Genomic DNA, 11,918 nt, shown 5'->3' with positions numbered 1-11,918 from the left:
AGTAGAGGTATATCAACCATCACACTAGAGGTATTTCAACCATCACCATCACACTAGAGGTATCTCAACCATCACACTATAGGTATCTCAACCATCACACTAGAGGTATCTCAACCATCACACTAGAGGTATCTCAACCATCACACTAGAGGTATCTCAACCATCACACTAGAGGTATCTCAACCATCACACTAGAGGTATCTCAACCATCACACTTGAGGTATCTCCACCATCACCATCAAACTAGAGGTATCTCAACCATCACACTAGAGGTGTCTCAACCATCACACTAGATGCATCTCAACCATCACACTAGAGGTATCTCAACCATCACACTAGAGGTATCTCAACCATCACACTAGAGGTATCTCAACCATCACACTAGAGGCATCTCAACCATCACACTAGAGGTATCTCAACCATCACACTAGAGGTATCTCAACCATCACACTAGAGGTATCTCCACCATCACACTAGAGGTATCTCAACCATCACACTAGAGGTATCTCAACCATCACACTAGAGGTATCTCAACCATCACACTAGAGGTATCTCAACCATCACACTAGAGGTATCTCCACCATCACCATCACACTAGAGGTATCTCAACCATCACACTAGAGGCATCTCAACCATCACACTAGAGGTATCTCAACCATCACACTAGAGGTGTCTCAACCATCACACTAGAGGTATCTCAACCATCACACTAGAGGTATCTCCACCATCACACTAGAGGTATCTATCTCCACCATCACACTAGAGGTATCTCAACCATCACACTAGAGGTGTCTCAACCATCACACTAGAGGTATCTCCACCATCACACTAGAGGTATCTCAACCATCACCATCACACTAGAGGTATCTCAACCATCACCATCACACTAGAGGTATCTCCACCATCACACTAGAGGTATCTCAACCATCACCATCACACTAGAGGTATCTCAACCATCACACTAGAGGTATCTCCACCATCACACTAGAGGTATCTCAACCATCACACTAGAGGTATCTCAACCATCACACTAGAGGTATCTCAACCATCACACTAGAGGTATCTCAACCATCACACTAGAGGTATCTCAACCATCACACTAGAGGTATCTCAACCATCACACTAGAGGTATCTCAACCATCACAGTAGAGGTATATCAACCATCACACTAGAGGTATTTCAACCATCACCATCACACTAGAGGTATCTCAACCATCACACTATAGGTATCTCAACCATCACACTAGAGGTATCTCAACCATCACACTAGAGGTATCTCAACCATCACACTAGAGGTATCTCAACCATCACACTAGAGGTATCTCAACCATCACACTAGAGGTATCTCCACCATCACACTAGAGGTATCTCAACCATCACACTAGAGGTATCTCAACCATCACACTAGAGGTGTCTCAACCATCACCATCACACTAGAGGTATATCAACCATCACACTAGAGGTATATCAACCATCACACTAGAGGTATCTCAACCATCACCATCACACTAGAGGTATCTCAACCATCACACTAGAGGTATCTCAACCAATACAATCACACTAGAGGTATCTCAACCATCACACTAGAGGTATCTCAACCATCACACTAGAGGTATCTCAACCATCACACTAGAGGCATCTCAACCATCACACTAGTGGTATCTCAACCATCACACTAGAGGTATCTCCACCATCACACTAGAGGTGTCTCAACCATCACACTAGAGGTGTCTCAACCATCACACTAGAGGTATCTCAACCATCACACTACAGGTATCTCAACCATCACACTAGAGGTGTCTCAACCATCACACTAGAGGTGTCTCAACCATCACACTAGAGGTATCTCAACCTTCACCATCACACTATAGGTGTCTCAACCATCACACTAGAGGTATCTCAACCATCACCATCACACTATAGGTGTCTCAACCATCACACTAGAGGTGTCTCAACCATCACACTAGAGGTGTCTCAACCATCACACTAGAGGTGTCTCAACCATCACACTAGAGGTATCTCAACCATCACACTAGAGGCATCTCAACCATCACACTAGAGGTGTCTCAACCATCACACTAGAGGTGTCTCAACCATCACACTAGAGGTATCTCCACCATCACACTAGAGGTGTCTCAACCATCACACTAGAGGTATCTCAACCATCACACTAGAGGTATCTCAACCATCACACTATAGGTATCTCAACCATCACACTAGAGGTATCTCAACCATCACACTAGAGGTATCTCAACCATCACACTAGAGGTGTCTCAACCATCACACTAGAGGTATCTCCACCATCACACTAGAGGTGTCTCAACCATCACACTAGAGGCATCTCAACCATCACACTAGAGGTGTCTCAACCATCACACTAGAGGTATCTCCACCATCACACTAGAGGTATCTCAACCATCACACTAGAGGTGTCTCAACCATCACACTAGAGGTGTCTCAACCATCACACTAGAGGTATCTCCACCATCACACTAGAGGTGTCTCAACCATCACCATCACACTAGAGGTATCTCAACCATCACACTAGAGGTATCTCAACCATCACACTAGAGGTGTCTCAACCATCACACTAGAGGTATCTCAACCATCACACTAGAGGTGTCTCAACCATCACACTAGAGGCATCTCAACCATCACACTAGAGGTGTCTCAACCATCACACTAGAGGTATCTCAACAATCACACTAGAGGTATCTCAACCATCACACTAGAGGTATCTCAACCATCACACTAGAGGTGTCTCAACCATCACACTAGAGGTATCTCAACCATCACACTAGAGGCGTCTCAACCATCACACTAGAGGTGTCTCCACCATCACACTAGAGGTATCTCAACCATCACACTAGAGGTGTCTCAACCATCACACTAGAGGTGTCTCAACCATCACACTAGAGGTGTCTCAACCATCACACTAGAGGTATCTCAACCATCACACTAGAGGTATCTCAACCATCACACTAGAGGTGTCTCAACCATCACACTAGAGGTGTCTCAAGCATCACACTAGAGGTATCTCAACCATCACACTAGAGGTATCTCAACCATCACACTAGAGGTATCTCAACCATCACACTAGAGGTATCTCAACCATCACACTAGAGGTATCTCAACCATCACACTAGAGGTGTCTCAACCATCACACTAGAGGTATCTCCACCATCACACTAGAGGTATCTCAACCATCACACTAGAGGTATCTCCACCATCACACTAGAGGTATCTCAACCATCACACTAGAGGTATCTCAACCATCACACTAGAGGTGTCTCAACCATCACACTAGAGGTGTCTCAACCATCACACTAGAGGTATCTCCACCATCACACTAGAGGTGTCTCAACCATCACACTAGAGGTATCTCAACCATCACACTAGAGGTATCTCAACCATCACACTATAGGTATCTCAACCATCACACTAGAGGTATCTCAACCATCACACTAGAGGTATCTCAACCATCACACTAGAGGTGTCTCAACCATCACACTAGAGGTATCTCCACCATCACACTAGAGGTGTCTCAACCATCACACTAGAGGCATCTCAACAATCACACTAGAGGTGTCTCAACCATCACACTAGAGGTATCTCCACCATCACACTAGAGGTATCTCAACCATCACACTAGAGGTGTCTCAACCATCACACTAGAGGTGTCTCAACCATCACACTAGAGGTATCTCCACCATCACACTAGAGGTGTCTCAACCATCACCATCACACTAGAGGTATCTCAACCATCACACTAGAGGTATCTCAACCATCACACTAGAGGTGTCTCAACCATCACACTAGAGGTATCTCAACCATCACACTAGAGGTGTCTCAACCATCACACTAGAGGCATCTCAACCATCACACTAGAGGTGTCTCAACCATCACACTAGAGGTATCTCAACCATCACACTAGAGGTATCTCAACCATCACACTAGAGGTATCTCAACCACCACACTAGAGGTATCTCAACCATCACACTAGAGGTATCTCAACCATCACACTAGAGGTATCTCAACCATCACACTAGAGGTATCTCAACCATCACACTAGAGGTATCTCAACCATCACACTAGAGGTATCTCAACCATCACACTAGAGGCATCTCAACCATCACACTTGAGGTATCTATCTCCACCATCACACTAGAGGTATCTCAACCATCACACTAGAGGTATCTCAACCATCACACTAGAGGTATCTCAACCATCACACTAGAGGTATCTCAACCATCACACTAGAGGTATCTCAACCATCACACTAGAGGTATCTATCTCCACCATCACACTAGAGGTATCTCAACCATCACACTAGAGGTATCTCAACCATCACACTAGAGGTATCTCAACCATCACACTAGAGGTGTCTCAACCATCACACTAGAGGTATCTCAACCATCACACTAGAGGTATCTCAACCATCACACTAGAGGTATCTCAACCACCACACTAGAGGTATCTCAACCATCACACTAGAGGTATCTCAACCATCACACTAGAGGTATCTCAACCATCACACTAGAGGTATCTCAACCATCACACTAGAGGTATCTCAACCATCACACTAGAGGTATCTCAACCATCACACTAGAGGCATCTCAACCATCACACTTGAGGTATCTATCTCCACCATCACACTAGAGGTATCTCAACCATCACACTAGAGGTATCTCAACCATCACACTAGAGGTATCTCAACCATCACACTAGAGGTATCTCAACCATCACACTAGAGGTATCTCAACCATCACACTAGAGGTATCTATCTCCACCATCACACTAGAGGTATCTCAACCATCACACTAGAGGTATCTCAACCATCACACTAGAGGTATCTCAACCATCACACTAGAGGTATCTCAACCATCACACTTGAGGTATCTCCACCATCACCATCAAACTAGAGGTATCTCAACCATCACACAAGAGGTATCTCAACCATCACACTAGAGGGATCTCAACCATCACCATCACACTAGAGGTATCTCAACCATCACACTAGAGGTATCTCCACCATCACACTAGAGGTGTCTCAACCATCACACTAGAGGTATCTCCACCATCACACTAGAGGTATCTCAACCATCACACTAGAGGTATCTCAACCATCACACTAGAGGTGTCTCAACCATCACACTAGAGGTATCTCAACCATCACACTAGAGGTATCTCCACCATCACCATCACACTAAAGGTATCTCAACCATCACACTAGAGGCATCTCAACCATCACTCTAGAGGTATCTCAACCATCACACTAGAGGTGTCTCAACCATCACAATAGAGGTATCTCAACCATCACACTAGAGGTATCTATCTCCACCATCACACTAGAGGTATCTCAACCATCACACTAGAGGTGTCTCAACCATCACACTAGAGGTGTCTCAACCATCACACTAGAGGTATCTCCACCATCACACTAGAATTATCTCAACCATCACCATCACACTAGAGGTATCTCAACCATCACACTAGAGGTGTCTCAACCATCACACTAGAGGTGTCTCAACCATCACACTAGAGGTATCTCAACCATCACACTAGAGGTATCTCAACCATCACACTAGAGGTGTCTCAACCATCACACTAGAGGTGTCTCAACCATCACACTAGAGGTATCTCAACCATCACCATCACACTATAGGTGTCTCAACCATCACACTAGAGGTATCTCAACCATCACCATCACACTATAGGTGTCTCAACCATCACACTAGAGGTGTCTCAACCATCACACTAGAGGTGTCTCAACCATCACACTAGAGGTGTCTCAACCATCACACTAGAGGTATCTCAACCATCACCATCACACTAGAGGTATCTCAACCATCACACTAGAGGCATCTCAACCATCACACTAGAGGTGTCTCAACCATCACACTAGAGGTATCTCAACCATCACACTAGAGGTATCTCAACCATCACACTAGAGGTGTCTCAACCATCACACTAGAGGTGTCTCAAGCATCACACTAGAGGTATCTCAACCATCACACTAGAGGTATCTCCACCATCACACTAGAGGTATCTCAACCATCACACTAGAGGTATCTCAACCATCACACTAGAGGTGTCTCAACCATCACACTAGAGGTATCTCCACCATCACACTAGAGGTATCTCAACCATCACACTAGAGGTATCTCCACCATCACACTAGAGGTATCTCAACCATCACACTAGAGGTATCTCAACCATCACACTAGAGGTGTCTCAACCATCACACTAGAGGTGTCTCAACCATCACACTAGAGGTATCTCCACCATCACACTAGAGGTGTCTCAACCATCACACTAGAGGTATCTCAACCATCACACTAGAGGTATCTCAACCATCACACTATAGGTATCTCAACCATCACACTAGAGGTATCTCAACCATCACACTAGAGGTATCTCAACCATCACACTAGAGGTGTCTCAACCATCACACTAGAGGTATCTCCACCATCACACTAGAGGTGTCTCAACCATCACACTAGAGGCATCTCAACCATCACACTAGAGGTGTCTCAACCATCACACTAGAGGTATCTCCACCATCACACTAGAAGTATCTCAACCATCACACTAGAGGTGTCTCAACCATCACACTAGAGGTGTCTCAACCATCACACTAGAGGTATCTCCACCATCACACTAGAGGTGTCTCAACCATCACCATCACACTAGAGGTATCTCAACCATCACACTAGAGGCATCTCAACCATCACACTTGAGGTATCTATCTCCACCATCACACTAGAGGTATCTCAACCATCACACTAGAGGTATCTCAACCATCACACTAGAGGTATCTCAACCATCACACTAGAGGTATCTCAACCATCACACTAGAGGTATCTCAACCATCACACTAGAGGTATCTATCTCCACCATCACACTAGAGGTATCTCAACCATCACACTAGAGGTATCTCAACCATCACACTAGAGGTATCTCAACCATCACACTAGAGGTATCTCAACCATCACACTTGAGGTATCTCCACCATCACCATCAAACTAGAGGTATCTCAACCATCACACAAGAGGTATCTCAACCATCACACTAGAGGGATCTCAACCATCACCATCACACTAGAGGTATCTCAACCATCACACTAGAGGTATCTCCACCATCACACTAGAGGTGTCTCAACCATCACACTAGAGGTATCTCCACCATCACACTAGAGGTATCTCAACCATCACACTAGAGGTATCTCAACCATCACACTAGAGGTGTCTCAACCATCACACTAGAGGTATCTCAACCATCACACTAGAGGTATCTCCACCATCACCATCACACTAGAGGTATCTCAACCATCACACTAGAGGCATCTCAACCATCACTCTAGAGGTATCTCAACCATCACACTAGAGGTGTCTCAACCATCACAATAGAGGTATCTCAACCATCACACTAGAGGTATCTATCTCCACCATCACACTAGAGGTATCTCAACCATCACACTAGAGGTGTCTCAACCATCACACTAGAGGTGTCTCAACCATCACACTAGAGGTATCTCCACCATCACACTAGAGTTATCTCAACCATCACCATCACACTAGAGGTATCTCAACCATCACACTAGAGGTGTCTCAACCATCACACTAGAGGTGTCTCAACCATCACACTAGAGGTATCTCAACCATCACACTAGAGGTATCTCAACCATCACACTACAGGTATCTCAACCATCACACTAGAGGTGTCTCAACCATCACACTAGAGGTATCTCAACCATCACCATCACACTATAGGTGTCTCAACCATCACACTAGAGGTATCTCAACCATCACCATCACACTATAGGTGTCTCAACCATCACACTAGAGGTGTCTCAACCATCACACTAGAGGTGTCTCAACCATCACACTAGAGGTGTCTCAACCATCACACTAGAGGTATCTCAACCATCACCATCACACTAGAGGTATCTCAACCATCACACTAGAGGCATCTCAACCATCACACTAGAGGTGTCTCAACCATCACACTAGAGGTGTCTCAACCATCACACTAGAGGTATCTCCACCATCACACTAGAGGTGTCTCAACCATCACACTAGAGGTATCTCAACCATCACACTAGAGGTATCTCAACCATCACACTATAGGTATCTCAACCATCACACTAGAGGTATCTCAACCATCACACTAGAGGTTTCTATCTCCACCATCACACTAGAGGTATCTCAACCATCACACTAGAGGTATCTCAACCATCACACTAGAGGTATCTCAACCATCACACTAGAGGTATCTCAACCATCACACTTGAGGTATCTCCACCATCACCATCAAACTAGAGGTATCTCAACCATCACACTAGAGGTATCTCAACCATCACACTAGAGGTATCTCAACCATCACACTAGAGGTATCTCAACCATCACACTAGAGGTATCTCCACCATCACACTAGAGGTATCTCAACCATCACACTAGAGGTATCTCAACCATCACACTAGAGGTATCTCAACCATCACACTAGAGGTATCTCAACCATCACACTAGAGGTATCTCAACCATCAAACTAGAGGTATCTCAACCATCACACTAGAGGTATCTCAACCATCACACTTGAGGTATCTCAACCATCACACTAGAGGTATCTCAACCATCACACTAGAGGTATCTCAACCCCTGATATCCATAAAGTCTCTCTAAGGAATAACATTTCAGGGCACCAGAGAGAGAGAGAGACAGCTGCCATCTCATTACGGGCATATATATCTATTGGATAAGCAATAAGTTAGTCAGTCAGTCATGTGGCCAAAATATACCCTCTCTCTTGCATGACCAGGTAAAGTCAGAGTCAGTGTTGTCTGGGCAACAGCCTCAGTTATGTGACATCATATGACACTGTGTAAACAAAGCGCCCACAGCAGCAGCGTGTTCTCTTTCCGTCCCTTCAGTGCCTTCTGTGGAGAATAGATGGAAATAGACAGCTCGATCACGTTAGCTTTAAATCCATACACACGTCTACTCCGGCGTGGAGTGTACAGTCGCTCCCTCAAACAACCCTGCAGCAGTGCAGCAGGGACACGATAAAAAGACAATTCTCTATAAACAAATTATATAATACAGTAGTGGACGTTCATGACGTCGTAATTTACAACAACAGGAGCAGCTACGCACGGCAAGTTGCAGCCCTGATTGAACATGCTGAATAGTTTGATAGGGATCCTAACAGCTGTTTGTTTCAGTGGTTTCAGATATAACGGCATTTAAATAGAAAACTTTTGCCGTGTCGTGTGTTTATGGTAGCTCTTATCATTGGAAGACAGTGATTATTATTGTGAATTTATGTTTCAAGTGTTATTTGTCACATGCACAAGTAAAGTGACAGCCCTAACCAAAAGTCCAGTGTTCAATATCAAAATAGTATAACTAATGAAATGAAACACAGGACAAATCAGAGAGGAAGCTAAAACAGGGTCAGTACCAAATCTACAATGTGCAGGGATAGTGGAGTATTGAGGTAGATATGTACAATGTGCAGGGATAGTGGAGTATTGAGGTAGATATGTACAATGTGCAGGGATAGTGGAGTATTGAGGTGTATATGTACAATGTGCAGGGATAGTGGAGTATTGAGGTAGATATGTACAATGTGCAGGGATAGTGGAGTATTGAGGTAGATATGTACAATGTGCAGGGATAGTGGAGTATTGAGGTGTATATGTACAATGTGCAGGGATAGTGGAGTATTGAGGTGTATATGTACAATGTGCAGGGATAGTGGAGTATTGAGGTAGATATGTACAATGTGCAGGGATAGTGGAGTATTGAGGTAGATATGTACAATGTGCAGGGATAGTGGAGTATTGAGGTGTATATGTACAATGAGCAGGGATAGTGGAGTATTGAGGTAGATATGTACAATGTGCAGGGATAGTGGAGTATTGAGGTGTATATGTACAATGAGCAGGGAAAGTGGAGTATTGAGGTGTATATGTACAATGTGCAGGGATAGTGGAGTATTGAGGTGTATATGTACAATGTGCAGGGATAGTGGAGTATTGAGGTAGATATGTACAATGTGCAGGGATAGTGGAGTATTGAGGTGTATATGTACAATGAGCAGGGATAGTGGAGTATTGAGGTAGATATGTACAATGTGCAGGGATAGTGGAGTATTGAGGTGTATATGTACAATGAGCAGGGAAAGTGGAGTATTGAGGTAGATATGTACAATGTGCAGGGATAGTGGAGTATTGAGGTAGATATGTACAATGTGCAGGGATAGTGGAGTATTGAGGTGTATATGTACAATGTGCAGGGATAGTGGAGTATTGAGGTGTATATGTATATGTGTATATACTGTTAACCTATAAAGCGTTACATGGGCTTGCTCCTACCTATCTTTCCGAGTTGGTCCTGCCGTACATACCTATACGTACGCTACGGTCACAAGACGCAGGCCTCCTAATTGTCCCTAGAATTTCTAAGCAAACAGCGGGAGGCAGGGCTTTCTCCTATAGATCTCCATTTTTATGGAACGGGTCTGCCTACCCATGTGAGAGACGCAGACTCGGTCTCAACCTTTAAGTCTTTACTGAAGACTTATCTCTTCAGTAGGTCATATGATTGAGTGTAGTCTGGCCCAGGAGTGTGAAGGTGAACGGAAAGGCTCTGGAGCAACGAACCGCCCTTGCTGTCTCTGCCTGGCCGGTTCCCCTCTCTCCACTGGGATTCTCTGCCTCTAACCCTATTACAGGGGCTGAGTCACTGGCTTACTGGTGCTCTTTCATGCCGTCCCTAGGAGGGGTGCGTCACTTGAGTGGGTTGAGTTACTGACGTGATCTTCCTGTCTGGGTTGGCGCCCCCCCCTTGGTTTGTGCTGTGGTGGAGATCTTTGTGGGCTATACTCGGCCTTGTCTCAGGATTGTAAGTTGGTGGTTGAAGATATCCCTCTAGTGGTGCGGGGGCTGTGCTTTGGCAAAGTGGGTGGGGTTATATCCTTCCTGTTTGGCCCTGTCCGGGGGTATCTTCGGATGGGGCCACAGTGTCTCCTGACCGCTCCTGTCTCAGCCTCCAGTATTTATGCTGCAGTAGTTTATGTGTCGGGGGGCTAGGGTCAGTTTGTTATATCTGGAGTACTTCTCCTGTCTTATCCAGTGTCCTGTGTGAATTTAAGTATGCTCTCTCTAATTCTCTCGTTCTCTCTTTCTTTCTCTCTCTCTGAGAACCTGAGCCCTAGGACCATACGTCACGGCAAACCGGGCATGATGACTCCTTGCTGTCCCCAGTCCACCTGGCCTTGCTGCTGTTCCAGTTTCAACTGCTCTGCCTGCGGTTATGGAACCCCTACCTGTCCCAGACCTGCTGCTTTCAACTCTTAATGATCGGCTATGAAAAGCCAACTGACTTTTATTCCTGATTATTATTTGACCATGCTTGTCATTTATGAACATTTTGAAAATCTTGGCTCTCTCTAATTCTCTCCTTCTCTCTTTCTTTCTCTCTCTCGGAGGACCTGAGCCCTAGCACCATACGTCAGGACTACCGGGCATGATGACTCCTTGCTGTCCCCAGTCCACCTGGCCTTGCTGCTATTCCAGTTTCAACTGTTCTGCCTGCGGTTATGGAACCGCCACCTGTCCCAGACCTGCTGTTTTCAACTCTTAATGAGCGGCTATGAAAAGCCAACTGAAAATTATTCATGATTATTATTTGACCATGCTTGTCACTTATGAACATTTTGAACATCTTGGCATAGTTCTGTTATAATCTCCACCCGGCACAGCCAGAAGAGGACTGGCCACCCCTCATAGCCTGGTTCCTCTCTAGGTTTCTTCCTAGGTTTTGGCCTTTCTAGGGAGTTTTTCCTAGCCACCGTGCTTCTACACCTGCATTGCTTGCTGTTTGGGGTTTTAGGCTGGATTTCTGTACAGCACTTCG

Source organism: Salvelinus namaycush, chromosome 27 (assembly GCF_016432855.1).
Source record: "Salvelinus namaycush isolate Seneca chromosome 27, SaNama_1.0, whole genome shotgun sequence".
Taxonomy (NCBI): domain Eukaryota; kingdom Metazoa; phylum Chordata; class Actinopteri; order Salmoniformes; family Salmonidae; genus Salvelinus; species Salvelinus namaycush.
Note: the sequence above shows the minus strand (reverse complement) of the source record.